The sequence below is a fragment of the Lepidochelys kempii genome, chromosome 10 (genome assembly GCF_965140285.1).
Source record: "Lepidochelys kempii isolate rLepKem1 chromosome 10, rLepKem1.hap1, whole genome shotgun sequence".
NCBI lineage: Eukaryota > Metazoa > Chordata > Testudines > Cheloniidae > Lepidochelys > Lepidochelys kempii.
Genome location: NC_136389.1, coordinates 71,325,831 through 71,348,297, shown reverse-complemented (window position 1 = coordinate 71,348,297; position 22,467 = coordinate 71,325,831).

Genomic DNA, 22,467 nt, shown 5'->3' with positions numbered 1-22,467 from the left:
GATACACATTAAATGGATTAAAAACTGGCTAAATGACAGGTCTCAAAATGTAACTGTAAATAGGGAACCATCACTGAGCAGATATGTTTCTAGTGGAGTCCCACAGGTGTCAGTTCTTGGCCCTAAGCCAGTGGTTCCCAAACTAGGGGCGCTGCTTGTTCAGGGAAAGCCCCTGGTGGGCCAGGCCGGTTTGTTTACCTGCCGCATCCACAGGTTCAGCCAATCGCGGTTCCCACTGGCCGCGGTTCACCGTTCTCGGCCAATGGGAGCTGTAGAAAGCCAGGTCGCCCCTAGTTTGGGAATGATCGCAGTGGTCCATTCTGGCCTTATAAACTTATGATCCATGAATTTTCAGCCAGTATCAAGGCAAGCTTCATTTTTGGGCACCCACTTTCATGCATTTCAATGGTAGTGCCTTCAAGATTTGCACGTTCATATGCAAATCAGTTAGTCAGTCAGCCATCCCATCAACCTGCCGGAAACGTATTGCACACCTACTCTGAGGTGTGTTTGCAAAATGAAGGTTTGAGCCTGTTCCAACTGAAGTCAACGGGAGTCTTTCCATCAACTGCAAAGGGGGCTGGGTCAGGCCAGGAGAAATCAGATGAGACGGAAAATTTGATTCCTGGATGAACTTTTTATCTTTTGACCTGGCAGCTAACAGTCTTCTAAGCAATCTGGTGGATAGCTCTCATGATCAGTTTCTTGTGATTGCAGGGGGCAGTTAGTCCTTCCAGTCGCTTATATTCCATTGGGGTAAATGAACTCAATTTTCCCAACGGTACTGAGTTGATGAGTCTCATTTCAGTTCCTGGTGTAGAGATACCCACACACCACAAAATATCACCCTTGCAATGAGCCTTACTTGGCCCTTGGGTCGGCAGCCTCAGCAAACAGGCCAGAGATTGAATAGGCCATGCAGAATGAACTGCCCCTCAGTCCTAGAAGCAAGGCCCCCCCACACCAGGGTGAGGCACAAGGGCAGAGCATGAGTATGGAGGAAACTTGCCATACCACTGCCCTGCCTCATAACTGTTCTATGGATAAATAAAAATCTTCCATCTCAAGTGTTCATCAACTTTAATATATATATATATAGAGAGAGAGATCTATATCTATATCTATAATATGCAATAAACCAAACAACTTGCTACAAAGCCCCTAATAATCACCAGCCAAGCAAGACAACTTATGACATTCTTTCAAAGAAGCCTATTGACGACTCACTCACCTCGTTCCTCTAAAGGCCAGATGCAGCCCTGGAAATGTATGAATTCACAGATTTGCCCTGATGTCTTTTTACTCTGCATGATCATTTCTGATCAGTGTTCTTCTTTAATCACTTTCCTATTGAGATTGTGGAGTTCTCTCATGTTTGTCCATATCATTTTATTAAGGGTCCGTTTGAGGGGTGAGGGTGGAAATGATTTGACCGAGGTTAAGTAATAATTGTAAGAAATTGTTTTGACATTATGTTAATGGCTGTCAGCATATTATGCCCAATTTAAAGTTAATCACCGAAATTACCGTTGCAGCTCCAAAAATCTAATGAAATAAGGTTTGTTGAGGTGTGAATAACAGAAATTGAGAAGCACAAGCTAACTGTGAAACAAATTAAGCACCTTCAGAGGCAGCGCAAGCCCACTGTGGACCCTGTCTAGGAATATTTTGGCGGGGGGGGGGTGCCCTCATCACTAACCCACCCTCCAAAAAAGAGCAATTGCATCATTGCCATAAATCAAAAATTATACCGACACAATACCTACTAGTACACTTATTAGAAAGTCCGTGTTAATTAAGATGAAGGGTATTTTGGGGGTAATACCATACTCGGAGGGCCCCTTCAGCAGCTTGTGGCCCTAAGCAATTGCTTAGTCAGCTTATACCTAGTACCACAACTGCTTGCCTTAACTGTTTGTATGCTCACATGAATTGAAGTGGGCTCCCAGTGCTACACAGGCCTTTAAAAGAATGTAAAAGCCATGGCTGGGTCAATGCCCTGGAACAATCTCCTGAGATTGTGAGCTTTCTGGGGCAGTGATCTTCTTTTCATAGTGCAGCCTAGCACAACAGGCCCCTGATTCTTGACTGGGGCCTTCAGGGGCTACCATACTCATACCACAGCTATCATTATCACCATGAATGGTTTAAAGGGGCATAATATCATGCCTGGACAGATCAATGGTCCATCCAGCTCAATAGCTTGTCCACACGACTAGCCATAGCAGAGGTTTCAGAAGAAGGTCAACTCACTTCTACCCCACATAAGATACCTGACCAATTCTCTCCTACTGTTCCATGGATGAAAATATCTTACTGCCCTTGTCTGAGGATAAGCATATGCCCTGAAGCAGAAGGCTAGCTAGCCCTTATCATTTTTAGCCTAGTTGGTATCTCTGCAATTCTTGTTTTTTATTTGTTTTGCAGAATTCCCGTAACCGCTGTTGTTTTACAGTAGCATCCAGAGGCCCCAAAGCTGTAGGTACTAAACAAACACATGGTAAGACACAGTCTTATTAAGCCCTGAAGAGCTTACCCTCCAGTTAGATAAGACAGAAAATCAGTGGGAGGGGAAACAGAGAAATAACAGGGCTTGCCCCAGGTCACACAGCAAGTCAGGAGCGGAGCTGGGGCTAGAACCCACATGTCTTTGGGGCCTGTGCCATTGCCTTACCCACTAGACCAGTGATTCTTAACCTATTTGCCATTGTGGGCCACATAGTCAGCTCTCTCTGTGTTATGTGGCCCACATCCACACACTCTAGATACTACCTGTATGGCCCTGAGGATATCACATGGGCCGCAGCTGTGTGCTGATCGGGCCGCAAGCTGCCCGCAGGTTGAGAACCACTGCACTAGACCAGGGATCGGCAACCTTTGGCCCGCAGCCTGCCAGGGTAAGCCCCCAGTTGGGCCGGGCCAGTTTGTTTACCTGCCACGTCCGCAGGTTTGGCCAATCGCAGCTCCCACTGGCCGTGGTTCACCGCTCCAGGCCAATGGGGGCTGCGGGAAGCAGCAGCCAGCATGTCCCTCGGCCAGCACCACTTCCCGCAACCCCCGTTGGCCTGGAGCTGCGAACCACAGCCAGTGGGAGCCGCGATTGGCCAAACCTGCGGACACAGCAGGTAAACAAACTGGCCCGGCCCACCAGGGGACTTACCCTGGCAGGCTGCAGGCCAAAGGTTGCTGATCCCTGCACTAGACCATACCGACTCTCTGATGGGCTTGCTGTTTTGCAAACATAATGCAGACAAAGAGACAATGGGTAAGGCCCAGGGTTGTGCACACAAGTAAAGTGATGAGGGTGATGGTTGTTGGCCACATCTCACTAAAGCACTTTATCCCCCTATTTTGTTAAACAACATTATCAGAGATGTTGCTCATTTTCAATCGCCCGTCAAAGCAGCCATTTTTCAGCAGCCGATTTCCTACTGGCATCACGGCAGCAGTGGGTCTGCAGGGAGGATCTGAGCACGGAGAGTGCAGAGATCTTTCTGGCTGGCTCAGGAATAATAATACTTAGCTCATAGAGAGTGATTTTCATCAGCAGATCTCAAAGCACTTTACAAAAGAGGTGAGTACAATCACTCCCATTTTACAGATGGGGGAAAATGAGGCACCGGAGGGGGAAGTGACTTGTGCAACATCACCCATCAGGGCAGTGGCTGTGCCAGAAATAGAACCCAAATCTCCTGAATCCCAGTCCAGCATGCTAACCACAAGGCAGGAAACTTCCTACTTGTGTCTCAAGGAAGAAAGGTCAGGTCTGGTTGTGGAAGAAGCGGGAAAGAGTGATGGTGGAGCAGAGGCGGGTAGGGGACAATATGAAAAGAGATAAGTGGAGGGGGTAGAGCTATGCAGGGCTTCGAAAGCAGAGACAAGAAGACTGAATCTTTCCCCTTGTTCCACTGCACCAATTTCAAAGGGGGGTGGGGTAATGACACAGTCATCACAACAGGCACAGAGGAGGACCTTAGCACAGTGTTTCTCAAATATGGACACCAGGGGCTTTTTCTGTGGCCACAGCCTCCTGAGCAGTGATTGGAGGAGGGGATGCAAAGCAACGGTTCCTCCCCTGGGGCTGCCACCTGGGGTTGGGCCCTGCCCCTCTTTGGAGCCACAAACGGCAGAGGAGCAGGCAACCTTCCTAGGGGTGCTGGGGCTCGATTTGGGCTCTGTCCCCTGGCTTCAGGCTCCATCACCTCAGCCTCCCACTGCTTCGCCCGGGCCTCACCTGGGCCTTACCTTCCACCCTCCAGCCCCCACCACCTCTGCCTCACCTGGTCCTCACCTGGGACTCACTTTCCATCCCCCACCCCCCATCACCTCTGTCTCCCACTGCCTCACCCGGGCCTCACCTCCAACCCCCCAACCCCCATCACCTCTGGTCCCCACTGCCTCACCCAAGGGATGTAGATAGTGGTCAAAGAGGAATGGGGAGAACCAGTATCAGTGGATTTACTTCACAATTACAGCCATGTAACTAAGAGCAGAATTGAGCCTGCAGATTATAGCTAGAGATACACATGTACCATTATCCTCATTGTACCAATTGAGAGACTGAAGCACAGAGGAATGAAATGACTCACTTAAGGTGACACATTGTGTCAGTAGCAGAACAAGGGATTGAACACTTTTCTCCTCACTCACTCTCCAGACTGACTCTCTCGGTTATTCTGCAAGGCACTCTGGGCCACGTTTTCCTATGTAGGGCTCTAGTTTTCCACCTGCTAGACCGTACACTACTATCTGCATCTGAATTTCTGAATTTAATCACCCGCCTGTCTGAGACACATTCATACAATAATTGCAATCAGTTCTGGGTATAAAATTTGCAACTGCAAATGTAGAGACAAGCTTGACAAAGGCTGAAAACCCGACATAGTTATAGCTCACAATACTACAGCATGGCAGCATTGTTTGCTTTAATAAATGCCCACAGATATTTCAGAGCCACAGTAGTTTTACAAAATCCTGTTGTCAGTTTCTTCACCTTTCAGTCTCTTTAAAAATTACTCTTATACCTCTGGCCAATTTGTTCTTGGAATTTTGCTGCAACATCCAAATGAGGACACTTTGAATCACAGATGTGAGGAATTAAAGATGCTTTTCTCTTTAGTTTTTAAATGATTTTTCATTATACGACGGAGCCAAATATCTATCAGGGTAAAATCAATAATAGCTCCCAGAACTAAGAGTAAATGCCCCAGACTTAATACACAGCCACTGCAGCTGTATATCAAAAGGAAAACTAATAGAGTGACTGGTTCTATAAGTTATTGGTGTTTGAAATATGCCTCTTGCTAAAATGGTTATGGGAAATGTAATTTTTAGCATTACAATGCAGGGCTCCCGCCTATTTAACTTTTCAAGCTTTGTCTCAAAGACACATGGGCTGTTTGTTGGATCTTTATCTCAACCTTTTCCCCATGTGAAGTTCAAAAAAGGAATTGGTCTCACTGTAATGTGCTGGGTTGTGTGTGTGTGTGTGTGTGCATGTGTGTGTCAACACTGCTCTTGCCTGGTTGGTAGGTCTGATATGCTCAGTTGTGTGGGACAATGTCTCCCTCTGGTGACTGCCACGCTCCCCAGGGATATAAGCCCTTATGTTAGTACAGCTAACAGAGATTCTGTGGCAGCTCAAGGGGCTGGGATATTAAAGCAGGAAACCCCATGAAAAAAAAAAACCAAAAGCCAAAACCAGCTCACTGGAAATCCAAAATTCAGGCCAGGTTTTCTGAATAGTTCTCAAAATATTCACTTTGCCCGAGTCTGGGTTTTGTGCCCACCTGAGCCAGGTTTCAAGAGAGTCCGAGACAATTTCTGGCATCGGGTGGCAATCTAGCAGAACATGGACATTTTGGCTGAGTTTTGAAGCCTGTTTTGAACCCCAAATTCTGGGATGCAGAGTTAAAAAGGCTGAAGCTGAAGTAAACATTTGCACAACACCATAAAACTAAATCTACTGTACTGCTCACGGCTCAAAATGCTGAGTTTTATCACCCCACCTTTCAGTTTGGCTGACAACTGAGGTCTATTTGCACATGGCCACAGATTTGTGGAAGTCCCACAAGCTTCTGTGGTGGAAGCCAATTAAATTTCGATTGTGGATGCAGGGATTTAAAAACAACATGGCTCCATGAGTGGCTGCCACTCTCCAGCTGCATTCAACCTCTGTTCTTTAATCTATTCGGAGCTCTATATCCTCCCCACAGTAGCATTGTCTGCAGTGAATTAGACTGCTAGTCACATGAACCCACAGTCTAGCCTTCTCCATCCAAGAAATAAATAGCACAAAAAGACATTGACACCAACTACATCCACTGGGTGGATATTGCAATGCCTGGCACTTCCTGAGCTCCAGCTTTCCCCCTTGAAGCCAATGGTAGCTTTGCCACTGAATGTCAGTGGCCTCAGGATCTGCACATGCTCTCGCAAGGTGTGAGTGTGTTGAAACCATGGGAATGCTCAGCACACTGCAAGAGTGATACAGGCCCTAAGTACCAAAATAGACAGAGAGATTTCATTGCAGAGACTACAAGCTACATGGGGAGAAGGGAGTTTGGAAGCCCTTTGTGTCATTGTCCTAATAATGATCTGCAGGGGATGACATTTCATTATAAATCTAATAGAATAAATAACTAAATAAAAACATCCCATTCTACCTGACACTCTGGCCAGGATTTTTAGGTACTTGAGGGTTTGGCTTCATGTTTTTTTAACACATATAAACATGTACAAGGTGATGGTGTAATTGGACAATTTCTTTGTAGCATAATGTGTCAAGATGACCTCAGAGGCCTTTTGACTGTTGCTGAAATATAATGGACAAGTTTCTCAGCAGCTGTGCATCGGTTTGGGTTTTTTGGTGTGTTTTTTTTTTAATTTAATGAGCTTATTGTAAATTACAGCAGCTACCCAAGTATCTCCCCATCTCCACATCCAAAACTGTAGCTTTTGTTTGTTTCCCTTTTGCCTCCAGGGGTTGCTTTGCAAATATGTAACATCCACACAGTGGGGATAATAAACATTAGGTTGTATGGTTCCACATGGAGAGTGTTCCTTTTTTGATTTTTTTCCAACTTGTCTCCTATCACTCTTTAGGAAAGCAAATTTTAGTCTGGTGGATAGTTTGGGTTTGACAGCCCTGGAGGTATAGACATAGGTGCATATGTGCTACCCCACACGATTTCCTTGAGGGACTACATTTCTCCTGGCAACTGATAGGGGCAGATTTTATTATTATTAATATTATTTTGATCCACTTGGGCTTTTTATTGACACTCTGTTTGATCTGTCATTCTCTCTGCCCCATTGAGTTCCTGAACATAATAAGGGTACAATATAAAAGGCATGTCCACTAAGGGAGGTTACAGGAGTGAGACCGTGTATAGAGCAGAAGTTGGCAGGGAAGGGGTTAAACCTACCCTTTCGGCTTGGGAAGGAACACAGCTGCTTGCCCCGAGTGCAGGGATTTGCAGGCAGGCAGGGATGGGCCAGCTGTTGGGGATTAATTAATCTCTCACCTCTCCCTCCCAGCCCATTATAAGAGGGACTTGCTGGAAGCTGCTGGCAGGGAGGGAAGCTTGTTAGGAAGAAGGCTGAAGAAAAAGGGATGAGGGAGGTGGTTTTCCTCAGGGCTCTGGCCATGCTTTAGATATTGATTTTGGCTGGGGAGTGCCCTGCTCTGTTTAGCCTTCATAGGTCAAGGACATTCTTTGCAGGTACTTTTTGGTTTTTAAATAAACCCTGCCCTAGAAGTGTATACACAAGTACCATCCTTTCCTCCTGCAGGGAGTTACGGGCATAGGCTATCCCACGGATTGTGGGTTATATGTGCATAGTGGGCAAAAGATGAATCAGTATATAGACAAACTTTGCACATGCCTGGAAGCAATAGGAGCTTCCTCACCTCTTCTTTCAGTGTGTCTTGATGCTAATGGGAAGAGGGGAGTTCAGATTTCATACCACATGGCAGCAGGTACATGTTCTATGACTTTGAACGTAGTGCCCCAGCATGGCAGATTCCTGACTATTGAATTGTTGGTGGGTACTAGCGAAGTGTTGGAGGCATATGGTTCAAGGGGACCGTAGAGCCCCAGACTGGAAAGCTACAATTAGCTGAATTTTTGCTTGGAGGTTTCACATCTGTTTGAACTTGACAGTGGGAAGCAACAAGCCTGGTTAATGGAATACAAAGAGAGCGTTTGCATTAGCCCTGCTGTTCCGCTTGGCATTTTCCACCCACCCCAGTAGCAGCTCAGCAGTGAACTCAGCCTCTCTTGCGTGCTGACAGATTTAGATGACAGTTGCAAGAAATAACTCTACGGCTAGTTTCAGAGTAGCAGGCATGTGAGCTGGACTGTCTACAGCTACGCAGGAAGTACTGGGACACCGAACTGCTAAGGCTAATGCAGGTCTTATGAAACAGTCACAGTCCCTGTTGTGTATTCTGATGTAATGCCTGCTTACGACTGGATTAAAAAGGTTTGGAGGTGATTTAGCGTGATCCAGAAGTAAGTACACAGACATAAAATACCTGATACGCCAGCGCTCTTTGAACTAGCAGACAGAGAGAGGTGTAACAAGATCCAGTGGCAGGGGGTTAAGGCTAGAAAAATTCAATCTGGAAATAAGGTGCAATTTTTAACAGCGAGGGTAATTGATTGGGACAACAGAAGTATTTAAATCAAGATCTTTCTAAAAGAGAGACTCTAGCTCAACCAGATGTAGTTGAGCTCAATATAGGAACAGTGGGTGAAATTCCCATGGCCTGTGCTATGTAGGAGGCCAGGCTAGATCATCATAGTGGTCCCTTCTGTCTTTAAAAATCTATGACGTGTGCTCTTAAAGAGCTAGAATTGGACTCAGAAAGGTCTTGAGGGCAAATATTTTCTGGCAAGCCCAATTATCAAAACAGCAATAGCAAGCGATCTGCATTCTTGATGGGCAGATAAGTGATTGTGGCAAATGGTGTTGGCAATAGAAGGGACCAGAGGCTGGAGCAAGGTGTTTTCCTAACAGAAGCATGCTATGGTGAGTGGGAATAAAGGATTGGAAGGATAGCTTATCCTGCTGCATGCTAAGTTGACTGTGCCAGTTAAGATCCGTAGGACAGGAACCTCTGCATTGTGTAGCGTCCACTACATAAGGGAGTGGCCCAAATGAATAAGAGAAGCCAGGGACACCCAGAGAAATCCATCCACCTGACTGAGACTCGGCGAGCAAGGGGATGTGGACTGGGGAGCAAGCACTTAGTGATCTGGAAGGAGGGCGTGTTACCTAGTGATTAAAGCGAAGTCTCTTAAAGCCAGGACTCAGGTTCTGCTACCAGCCCAGTCCCTCAGCCACAGCGTGACTTTGGGCAAGAAGCCATTTCACCTCCCTGTGTTTCATCTTGTGTGTAACATGAAGGGATTAGAACCTACATCACCACAGGGGTGTTGAACGACTTAATTAGTGTTTGCAGCAAGGTGAAGAGTGCTATACATGTCCCAAGTTGTTGATAACAATTTCTGATTTCTCTATGTAGATGAGCCCATGTTAGAAATAGCTGTATGTATTGATCATGTGCTTGTATGTCTAGACATTTCAGGTTTCACTGGTTTCTGTAGCCTAGAAGCTGGCTCTGGCCAGAGAAGTGATGGTATTTTATAGCAAACTTTAACATGTTTTGAAGTGAATTTCGTGTTGGTGAAAAATGTCAGGCTAACACAGCTCTAGGAACTGATCTTACCTGTTGATCCACAGTCCAGACACGGCCTGGGCAGTGGCCTCGTGCTTCATGCTCCCACTTCAATCATGGTCTAGAGAAGGAGTTGCCCCTAGTGGTCTGAAGGGAATTCAGCCATGCAGTAACTGAGCCTCGTATTGTGCATGGCCAGGCATGCCTGTGGGAGGGCACTGCCAGACTGTGTCCAGACCAGACAAAGGTGTGAGCAGTCAGAGAACTGTGTGTGTAACCCCCCTTCCGTTCCCTTCTTTCAGAGCTAGGAGCTGGGCATGGGGTGTAGCTTCTGGGCGTGAGGGGAGCAGGTCAGATAAGAAGCACAGTTAAGGAAGTGGAGTGTGAAGCTGAGTATGTGACAGCACCCAGTGCCCATTGACGTTAATCTACAGGTCAGCATTGTCCTATCCTCAGGGTAGACCCTTGTACTGACACCAGGGCCGCTCCCACACACACGGCTGATGTGAAAGGCAGGCATTCCAAGGGCACATGGCAGCAGTATAGCTCGCCTGCGATGCTTGCCCCTTACCGCGATGAGATCCGTGTTACGGGTGCACAGGGTTTAGAAGTTATGGCCTTTGCGATCTCATTTGACTGAATTATGCTGATGCTTCTTCATATACTTCCCCAGTGGCTGCAGGAGGATCAGGTCATCACAAGAGAAGCAGGTAACACGGCAGGACTCCATAATCACCCAAAAGTGGAGCTGATAGTAAATAACCTAGAATGACACAGTAAATAAGGACACCTCCCTGCAGTTCACAATGGCATCATTACGCATAAGCCAGAAAGGAAGTGACCATGCAGCTTGCATTGTGGTACAGTAGGCAAAAATTACCAGGTATTCCCTGAAATAGCAATGAAGTGTTACCACAGGGGCTGATTAAAGCACCTGGGGGAGGAGGCAGGATTTCATAAGCACTGCACTGATCTCAGAGCAGGAAGATGGGCATGAGTTAATGGGGCAGGCCTAGCTGTGCCCTTGTGTTAAGTCTGAAAGATAAACTTCCACTAGTACCCAAAGTAGGGTTGCCAGGTGTCCGGTTTTTGACCAGAACGCCCAGTCGAAAAGGGACCCTGGCGTCTCCAGTCAGCGCTGCTGACCAGGCTGTTAAAAGTCTGGTCGGTGTAGCAGTGGGGCTAAGGCAGGCTCCCTGCCTGCCATGGCTCTGCGCGGCTCCCGGAAGCAGCAGCAGTCCCCCCTCTGGCTCCTACACATAGGGGGTTCCGTATGCTGCCCCCTCCTCAAGAGCCGGCTCTGCAACTCCCATTGGCCAGGAACCACAGCCAGTGGGATCTGCGGGGGTGGCACTTGCGGATGGGGAAAGTGGGAGGAGTCATGTAGGAGCTGGAGGGAGGACATGCCGCTGCTTCTGGGAGCTGCTTGAGGTAAATGCCCCCCGGATCCTGCACTCCTGACCCCCTCCCATGCCCCAACGTCCTGCCCCAGCCCTGATCCCCCACCCCACCCTCTGAACCCCTTGGTCCTAGCCCGGAGCACCCTCCAAACCCATCATCCCCACCCCAGAGCCTGCACCCCAGCCAGATTCCTCACCCCCTCCTGCACCCCAACCCCCTGAGCCAGCCAGGTGAAAATGAGCAGTGAGTGAGGGTGGGGAGAGCGAGCGACAGAGGAAGGGGGAATGGAGTGAGTGGGGTGGGGCCTTGGAGAAGGGGCAGGACAGGGCGAGGCGGGGCCCGGCAAGGGTGTTCGGTTTTGTGTGAGTAGAAAGTTGGCAACCCTAACCCAAAGGGTTAAAAGCTCAGTGAGAGATGCCCTCCAACCCCTAAATTATTACAGGCACCCAGACCCTGCAAGCAAGAGGCTAGGAAGGCAGAGAGAATAGCAGCTGGGAAGGTCCAGATTTCAAAAGGGCTCAGGGCCAGGTTTTCCACTGCTCAGCCCACACGACTGGGGCCAGACTTTAAAAAGTGCTCGGCTCCCAGGGCCTGGTTTTTGGATGCATCGAGCCCCCACAACTCCAGCTGATGTCCATGGATGCTGCAGTTGCTCAGCCCCTGAGAAATCCAGCCCTCAGCATGCACAAGTCTCAAAAACCTGGCCCATGGGGCCAAAACACCCAGCAAGCTAATCAGTGCTGCTAAATGCAAACCTTCCAGCCCAGCCTGATTTGGGTTTGAACCTTTGGAGGCTAGATCCATCAATGGCTATTAGCCAGGATGGGCAGGAAAGGTGTCCCTAGCCTCTGTTTGCCAGAAGCTGGGAACGGGTGACAGGGGATGGATCACTTGGTGATTACCTGTTCTGTTCATTCCCTCTGGAGCACCTGGCATTGGCCACTGTCGGAAGATAGGATACTGGGCTAGATGGATCTTTGGTCTGACCCAGTATGGCCGTTCTTATTACCTTAAACCTGGACTCTCCCCCCGCAGCCTAAATCTAATCTGGTTCTAGTTCTGAACAGCACCCTGCCCAGTCAGTGCTGGATCCTCTGTCACAGGGTGGCATTCCCATGAGAGGTGGATGCCACTTTCTTTATTTCATGATAACTGCTCTCCCTGCAGCGCTCCCTTCCCTAGTGCTGAGAGTGCCATTCGCCCTTTGAGTCCCATCCAATCCTTTGCCCCAGTTTGGAGACCACTCCATGGTTCATAGTGAATAATGATCCAATCCTCTGAAATCACCCAGCTCCATGTCCTCACTTTAATTACTGTTTTGTTTTAATAAGCAATTGTGTTTGAAAGCATCTCGGGGCACACGGCTTTACCCACTTATCAGCTGCTGAATGATTTCAAACCATCGAAGCACATCCCATTTCCAGGCAGGCTGTAATATGGCCCTAGTCTTCTCAGCAGCCAAGCACATACAGAAATGGTTCATGTTTAAGTAGCAGCCAGTGCATGGATTCACTTTCTTGGCCCCCAGAGCCAGCTCATGCCCTGCTTTCCTCCTGCTGCTGCTGGCATTGCCTGTATTTTAACTGTGTACTTCCAAAGGCCACAGAGGTATTTGAATCCGGTCTGCTCCCTGCCAGGTGGCTTATGAAGGAGGGAGGGGGACAGGGGTCATTATGGGAGATGAGGGGAAGACAAGCCTGACTGGTGGCTATTGCACAGGCCTCTCGGGAGACATGGGTTCTGTTCCTGCACTGACTTGTTGGGCGATGGTCTGTTTGATTTGAGCACCTCTGAGAAATCCAGCCATTAACAAATACGTGCCTCAATTTCCCCATGTACAACAGGGATAAAACCTACCTTGTGCAAAGGAGATGGTCCTGGAGGGATGTTGGTGAGTCTTAATTCCTTAGCTTCTGCAAAGTATGTCCAGATCCCCTGGACATGCCACAGATGATTAGCTGGGCTTCAGGACGCAGCTCATCCAGCTGTTTGTGGGACGGAGTCACCGCCCTAGTTATATGAAACTCCGGGCTTGGGGTCCATTCCTTCAAGGTGCTGAGCACTCCCAGGAGGCACTGAGAGCCTTGTGCTCCCACTGAAGTCCAAGGGACCAGCATCTCACCAAATGGAGCCCTTTGGTCGCAGGGGATAGGCTGATCCTCCGTCATTGTTGAACCTCGAGTAGGAATTGCAGCTGCCCTCCCACCTTTTCCTGCTTTGCCTTCACTTTCCAGATAGCAAAGTTGCAGGCCAGGTTAAGAACCCACACGCGAATACTTCCCATTACATCTTGTCTATTTGGATGGTCCAGCAGGAAGCATGATGCAGCAGCTGGTTGCTCTGAGCTCCTTGGCTGGAAAGCTCCAGGGGCAGCCTGGCATGTACTTGCTGCAAAGTATGATCATTACGGTCATTATCTTGAGCGTTACAGCCAGCACGTCCGCCGTACGCTGAAGGTGTATGTCCTCCACAGTCCGGCTTAGTCACTTTATGCTTTCCCTATGGGGCCCTGACAGTTCTGTACAGGCTGAGGGGCATTGGGATAATAATCAGCAGGATAATAATGGAATGATCAGGCCAAGTCTTCCCCGGAGCCCCTGAGCTGCAGGGACGTGAGACTGCCTAACTTCTTTTCTCTTTGAGTTTGGAAATACCCCACTGGGGAAGGAAGGAAGTCAGGTGAGGCGAGAGGGGAAGCTCCACGCTCCATGCTATTTCCTCCCATTCGCTGCCTGATGCGTCCCTCCAGCCTTGTAAACCTGGAAGGGCCTTTTCCGTATTGAAGACACTCATTCAAACTGCAGCTGCTGTGGGTTAGCAAAGGGAAGGGAGCACTTCACACCATGCCATCGCCTGCAAACATCTCCTACAAGGCCAGGAAGGCCTGGGTGCCAAATCGGCCAGCAGCTCCTAGCGCCCGACACAGGGGTCACGCCTGCCCACCCCCTGCTTCCCTCTCCATGCCATCCAATTCCCCTAGAGTCAGAAATAAAGCAGAGCATCATGTGAGCTCTCCTTTGGAGAGGCCATGCAGCCATTTCTAATGGGAGTTCTCAATTCTGCCTCTGACGCCGTCCCTGTATTGTTCCCACTGTGGTGCCATCTGCATGGGAAGAGCATGAGGTGCCGTTTCCACTCAGTTCCTTGATCTAATGCTCCCCCTTCACCCTCCTCCCTGCCCACTCTCTCACGAGCTCCTCCTGAGATTACTCGTCTCTGGGCTGCGTCAGGGCACAGAGAGATTTCCAACGGATGGCCACCACTCAGCCCTTCCATGGGCCTGGTTGCTCCTTCTCCTGAGCTGCAGCTCACCAGGCTGCATGAGTTGGCTCTGACCCCAGGCAGCACGGTGGAATCCCTGGGCGTGTTCAGGGGAGCTCCACGTTGAAAACTCCTCTGTGACCACATGCAGAACTTCTGCCGCCAGGCCCTGCCGTGCGGCTGAGATGCTCACGTCTTCTGGAGCAGCGCCTCTCTGTGAGATCACCCAACCTGCGCCCAGGGGAAGAGCACATCTGAGGGAGCCAATCAATTCACACAAACCCAGGAATATCTTGGAGGTGGGGTGGGGTGAGGGGAGCTTCCCTTGGGGCTGGGAACCTGCTCTGTTATGAGCAATGTGTCCCTGCTGAAGTGCAAAGGTGTTCTTGTACAGGGTCAGATAGAATTCTTGGGATCTATAGGTTTCGGTTAGGGGTCCTCAAACGAATAGGAATGAGACTCGGGGTTTGCAGAGTGTTTACGGCCCAGTGTGATGCATGCAGCAAAGCAGAGTTGTGCTGTTTTTCCTCTCTCTCTGATGAGTAAAAAGAAAAGGAGTACTTGTGGCACCTTAGAGACTAACCAATTTATTTGAGCATGAGCTTTCGTGAGCTACAGCTCACTTCATCGGATGCATACCGTGGAAACTGCAGCAGACTTTATATACACATAGAGAATATGAAACAATACCTCCTCCCACCCCACTGTCCTGCTGGTAATAGCTTATCTAAAGCTTATCTAAAGTGGGGTGGGAGGAGGTATTGTTTCATATTCTCTGTGTGTATATAAAGTCTGCTGCAGTTTCCACGGTATGCATCCACTGAAGTGAGCTGTAGCTCACGAAAGCTCATGCTCAAATAAATTGGTTAGTCTCTAAGGTGCCACAAGTCCTCCTTTTCTTTTTGCGAATACAGACTAACATGGCTGCTACTCTGAAACCTGATCTCTGATGAGTGTTGATGCTCGCGATGGTGGCATTCCAATAGCACTGCGGCGAGAAAGGCGCTGTGCAAGCTTCTCCCTACAACACACACACGCTTCTGCCAATGTCACTCAGCCTCACCTGCAAACCGCTCCCCCGCCATCCCTGCTATTCCAGCCCTGAGCTCCCACCACACAGCTGTGCCAACGGACCTCCCTCCTGACCTGCAGCACCCTTGGAACTGTAAGCCTGGACCTCCTCCCACAGCTCACTCAGGAGCCTCAGTCCTGGCTGCAGCACCCCCACTGATCCTGAGACTGCAGTGCCAATTGTGCCATACTCTGCAGGGCTTTGGGTTGGGGACCAAGTGGCATTTGACCCCAGGTCGTAAGGCCAGCACTGCCCCAGTGAAAATCCTCCTGATAATGTCTATTGGGAATAAATAGATAAATCAGCCATGCATGACAGGGTCACACGCTCATTTTTCTTGTGTGATCTGAATGAGATTTGATGGGACTGAGCCCAACAAAAAACGCAGTGACCCTGAGGAGCGAGGCTTTGTTTGCAGAGGAGACACTGACATGATTCCCCAGTTGGGGAAGGGGAGAGGTGAAAATGAGATGGTATTGAATCAGTTCCCTCCCTTTTAGCAGCACAGGGAGATTGGAAATGTACTGAGAGCCAAACAGACATAGCCGGACTTGAGAGCCACATGGACATTTTGATTTCCTTGCTCTTCCGTCGGCACAAAGCTCAGTGGCAAATGCAATGGAGACAGTTCATTTGACTCACCAGGAATTTTCACCTAGGCTGAATAGTATTCTGGCATTGTGAGGTTCACCTATGGCAAAGCGGGGGCAAATAAGGAAAAGAGATGGGTGGATAATGTTTGATAAGCACTTACAGCCTCTTGGATGAAAGGTGCTGTGGAAACTTGTAAAGTATTATTATTGTGTATTTATTAGCAGCTGGCCCGTTGTGTTTCCTTCAGCGCTGTATTCTGTATTTCTCTGCAGCGGGGAAGCAGCCTGCTCAGCGAAGGATATCATCTGTAGCCAACTGAAGGGATCTCCTGGCAGCACTCCAGGGGTAGCAGCAGTTAAATCACTTGAGACTCTTTTGGGGGCTCCATTGTCAAAGGGCCACCAGTCTGTATGTCTGGATGATTTGTGTGTATGTGCGTTCCTGCTCCGAAAACCTGCCTTTGCCCACCGGAGTGGGGCAGGGTGCTTGGGAAGGCCTGATTATGGTGGCAAATGGGTGCATGTGCTTGCATACAAACCTGAGGCTCTGTAAAAATATGGCCTTCTCAGAATTCTTCTGAGGCAAAGAACCTAGAGCTGGAAAACACCTGTTCTGAGGGCTTCTAGTCCCAGTCCTCCCCCAGGGCCAATACAGATTTATTTTCTGTATCCTCGTGGGCTTTGTCCAGCTAGTTTTAGACATGCAAAGGGCTGCTGCTTTACACAAGGCCTGGGTAGACAAGTCAAGAGCATCCTAGCACCAGGAGCTAGTTCCCTGCCCAACTCTTCCCTCACCAGGACTGCCTATCAGGAAATTAATCCAAACCATCAGGGAACGGGCAACAGGAGGGACACCATGATAGAACTGCTATTTGAAAGAATATTAATTAGCAAGCCGCTAGTTCTGGAAGATTGATTGATTCTCAACTCCAGATGTTCCCATTTGGAATAAGTGCTTAATTGATTAGTGTCTTGTGCACCTTTTTGTGTGTCTGTCGGGCGTTGATAAAACCCAGGATTGCTGAGCTCGATAGATTGTCCTTTTGCTAGTAATATGATACAATAACTGTTTCTTTCCAGTTCCTTTTTAAATTGTGTTTATTTTATGCAAACACAGGCCAGGTTTTGAAAGGATCTTTAATTGCGATTACATTTCTTATTGCGATGCAGGATTATTTTACGACTGATCACTGCTCCAGCACTATTTGCAAGCGTATCAGTTGGCATGTGCAAAACAAATAAAACCACACCCATTGTTGTCACCCTGGAGACTCATTGTAAGGAGGCCCTGCAAATATATGAATGAAACCGTTTGGGTAAAATGAAAACCAATCTCAGCTTTTGCCCCAGACCCCAACTGAACCAGAGCTGAGGTTCAAATAAGTTGCTTTGAAACTTTTCTCATTATTTTTCCGCGTTCTCAGGTTCCAACCAAGCTCAGAAATGTCAAGCTATTGTTAGAGGTTGGCTTGTCATCTTTTTTTCCTCTGATAAAAGTATAAGCATTGCAAGGTAGGGGAAGACGCATGGCAGAGGTAAAAGCTGAAAGCCTGCAATGAGGTTATAAGGTCTGAGAGCCTTGATTTGGCTGCTATCAACTAGATAGATGGACCCTTTAAACTAAGGACCTGATCCAACTCCTAGTGAAGTGATTGAGAATCTTTCCTTTGACATCAGTGACCTTTGGACTGACCCAAAAAAAGCAGGGAGCTGAGAACAATGACTAAACGAGTCTTTCCCTTGTAAACAAAAAGAGCCTGATTCTGATCACATTCACTGTGGTTTCGCTTTGGTATAAATCCATTGATTTTGGCAGAGGTACTTCTGATTTTTCCTGTGTGAGAAGAATCAGACTAAAAATCTGGAAAAATACTTTAGGTCTGTTCTTCTGAAAGTTAATAAATTAACCATCCATGCCCAGAGCTGCCATGTGCACAGGATCATGGCCTATGATCATTAAGAAAGCAGACATGACACTGATATGACAGGCCCAAAATATCCTTCTTTGGTTGCTGGTTACTCTGAATACTTGAGTGTGTGGCGGGAGGGGAGCTGTCAGTTTTATCAATTTGCCCAGGTTCCAGATAGATTTCAGCTTTAAAATCAAACAAACTAGATTCGCCAATTGGATAAATATTATATTCAATATGTAACAGGAATTTTATGAGGTTGAGTCCTTTTATTGAGTCCAGGGAGTGCTAGTTCACTACTTCTTTTCAGATTCACTTTTACCCTGGGTGGCATTTTTCAAAGCAGGAAACTTAGTTACCCTTAACTAATCACCAGGTTTGTTAAGTCACCAAGAACCACAGATTATATTTGCATATCAAATGCTCTAGGCATGTACTAAATACAACAGATTGTCCTGCAAGCAACTGACACAGAACAGCACTGAGACCAAGTAGTTACACCAGAGAACAATACAAATCACCAAGATTTCTTACATTTACTTATAATCACCAGTTGTCAGTTCTTTAATATCGCTAACACATTTATCACACTTCACATAATTCCCAAGGACTAAAGATGCACTTGTCTTAAGGTGATTTTATGAACGTGGCCTCCTGCTCTTTCCAGGGGTTAGTTTGAAAGGCACTAGTCTAGTTTAAAGCACCAAAAACAATTGCTTAAAGCTATTGTTTGAGGTTCTTTTAGGCCAGTGTACTCGGACTTACGAAGGAGAGACATGCATATGGCATTGTTTAGTTAAAATAAAAGATACAGTCACCTGAGGTCTCACTAGGAAGAGTGCAGACTCAACGAGACACCTTTCAGTTATTTCTATTGAAGAACACAAAGAGAAATACAATCTCTGAACTCTCACCGCTTCTTCTGACCCCTGGTAACATTGTCCTAGGGGAAAGTCTGTTTGTGTGCTTAGTCCAAAAGTCCGGGGGCACTTCTGGATTCTGCTGCTACTTTTGTAGGTTCCTCAAACTCATCTTCTTAATCCTGTAACGGGAGGAGCGAAGAGGCTGTCTGCAAGGGTCAGCAGAATGCTGAGGTCCCACATGGTGACCTCAGTTCACCCTATGTCAGGTTTCTTGGGGAAGGCAGGGGAGAGAGACACCCTTTTGGTTTTATTGGACACTTGCCAGGTGGCTGTCAGGTTTCAGCTGTCAATTTCTCTCCTACTCCATTGATATCCAGTAGATGGCGTCAATTTCTTTTTACCTCTCTTATTGGAAGTTTATGTTTTCTTCATTTCAGGGATTGCATTTCACTTTTAACCCTGACTGTTAGAATTCCCCACCCTTAAGCAACTTTTTGATATTTCCAAGTAATACCCTGCTTAGTTGCTTATCTCTTTCCATATCATTTCACTTTCTTGTGCTATGTCGTTCATCTGATTTCTAGAGTGGGACAATCATTTAGAAATAAGCCAAGAAAATCCCTTATACTTACTCTAAGTTTAGTCAACCTTCTCTGTACATTATTTGATTATATATAAGCATTTCATGTCCTTAGGGCTTATAATAGAGCAAGAAACAGTATTTTGAAGGAACAAGACAGATTATCAAGGCATATGGAGAGACTGTGCCTTTGATTTATAAAGCAGACACATATTCAGCTTGAAATTGGGAGGTGATATCTGGTTGGTTTGGATTTCTTGGGCTATCAGGAAGTTTAACCTCTGAAATCTTTAGTTTTTCTGGGTCTCCTGGAAAGCTATTCTGGCATTTCTTCACTGTTTGTCTGCCCCAGGGGTTCCAGGTAGCCAGAGAGAGAGGGAGGAAAATCTATCCACTGAATGCATCCGATGAAGTGAGCTGTAGCTCACGAAAGCTTATGCTCAAATAAATTGGTTAGTCTAAGGTGCCACAAGTCCTCCTTTTCTGTTTGCAAATACAGACTAACAGGGCTGCTGCTCTGAAACCTATCCACATGCAAATCAGAGCTTCTTATCTAAACTTCTTATCTAAACCAGCATCAGAGCTTTCATTCCTGGGGGATGTGGATTTCAGCCCAGTTTATCTGAGGCTTTTTAGTCAAGGTATCGCCTCATGTCATTGGTTCCTTTAGGAGCATAACATCTGGAATAGAGGAGGAGATGATTAAACTCCTGGTTGTCATGGAGAAAGGAACACAGTGATAGTTCCCTCTCTGCCCTTCAGCCAGGAAGTAATAGTAAGTTAGCACCAATATATTCCAGGCACATTTAACATCTGTATGTATCACATGCTCTTGTTACAGTTCTGCTCACCTATTTTTGCACATGCAACTGATTGCATGGGCAAGCAGATGTACACCCTATCCCCCCCCCCCCCCCCCACGCCGCGTACAACCTTCATATTTTTGTGTGCACAAATCAAACAAGTGAGTGTCCAGCTACCCAAGATGCAGGCAGAAACTGGGAATTCACCCATCCCTTAGTGCAATCAGTTGTGCATGAAAACAAAGGTAAATAAAAGTTAGAAGCTGCCATGAGGAAGGCCACCTAAAAACTCTGGCCCTTAATATCTATGGTGTAGAGTATCTTCGTGCTGCCCATTATGGCATCTGGATCACTTTTTAGCTGCTGGCTGTAGTGAAGATGTATCTGGTCTTTCTGGTAGTTAGTGTCAAGCCAACCATAAAAGATGTATACACTGAGTTTGGAGAAGCATCCAAAGTGCTTAATGCAACTGTGAGCCACTTGTACCTGAAGATCAGACTCATAAAAACAGACGTGCACACAAGACTCCATGCAGGTTTGGGTTGCAAACACTACAGCTAGACAGATCTCCCTTTGCAGTCCATCCTGACCCAGTCGGCTGTAAGGGAGCGGCGACTCACCCCTGCGGCACCTCCTGCTGGTCATTGGGAATTAGCTCTTTTCCAGCATGGAGCACCCTCTGCAGGGTAGCGATCCGCCACAGCTCTGGCCCCCAAGTCCCTCACAGACCCCGGTGCCCCTTTCTCTGGGGTGGTGCCCCCCTGGCAGAACTCCCACACTCTGCCTCTGGGTCTCCCCTTCCTGGGGAACCCGCAACCCACTATGCCTCAGCCTGGGCTACTGCCAGTCATCACCAAGCCCCCGCTCCCTGGCGCAGACTGCAGTGTAAAGGCCACCATAGGCAAGGGGGTTTGGACCTGCTGCCTTCCAGTACCTCTATAGGCCTTGGACCAGGCCCTGCAGCCTGGGGAGTTGCCAGCCTGGGACTCCCCTGCTCCTCTCCAGCCCTGCTTCACCCCCAGTACCTTGGCAGGCCCTGCTCTCTCCCAGCATGGAGAGAGACTCCTTGGGCCTCTGGCTCACAGCCTTTTTATACAGGCCAGCTGGGACCTGATTAGGGTGCGGCCCAGCTGCGGCTGTTTCCCCAATCAGCCATCCCCAGCTGCAGCCCTCTCCAGGGCTGCTTTGAACCCCTTCTATTTTAGGAGCTGGGTAGCCACCCCGATATAGGGGCTAATTGTAAGAGTGATCCAAGAGGTCCTGACTTCCCTTCACCACTCCAAACCAAGCATGCGTCCTTCACAGCTCCCTGCAGCCAAAATCCATTGACTTATCGGATCAAGGCCTAAAAAATCAGACACAGCTGAAAACCCAGGTCTCTAGCATTGCAGTACAAGGCCTAAAGCACCAAGCTCCCACCAGGCTAGCCAAGGCAGTTAGAGACAGAGACCAGGACAGGGCACTGAGCACAGGGCACCCATCCTTTGTGGTCCGTTACTTCACAAGCCTGAAGTGACAGATTGTTCTCACACCCGACAGGCTCTCTTTCTGCAAGAAAGAAGATCAGTGAGAGCAGTCAGGCTTTTATGAGCTGAGTCTCAGAGGCTCTTCCATTACGGTTTAGGGCTTTGCAATTATAAATTAGATCTTAAAATGTGTCGTTTTTGCACGAGGCTAATCATCAGTGTAGACCAGGAGTGCATTTCCATGGGAGTGTGTGCTTACGTGATGCTAGCACAGGGCAAGGAACTAGATAATGCCGTTCTGACCCTGTGTAGCCCTCTGCCGGTTTTCAGGTGGGTGTAACAGGGGCCCTGCTGTCTGTCTGCACAGCTTCTAACTTCCCCCACGGAGCTGAAGCTGGGCTGTTGTAGCAAAGCCAGCAGGGAATGCCTTCAGAGACCAGGGGTATTTGGGCAGCTGCTTTTCCTTCCCTTCAGAAGGGCTGATGGCTACAAATGAGCATTTCCATTTGCTTGAAAGAGCAAAGCACCTTCCAAAACAGCTCTGATTTTGCCCGTCTTGCTTCTGCATCCATTTCAGCTGCCTTCAAACACTCTCATATTCTGAGGAAAGATGAAGGGAGCTGGCCTCATTTCTCCGAGGGGAAGAGGAGACTTTGAGGTGACCTCAGAGGTTTGCAAAATTAGGGGAAGGATAGATGCAGTCAAATGATTTGAATTTGCTGCTTCCTATAGCTAGGGCAAAACTCTGTGATCTTTCTCTCACTATGCATCAGTGTGTTCGCTGCCACGATGGTATCCAGGTTCCAATATTGCTAGGAACATACCTAGCAATG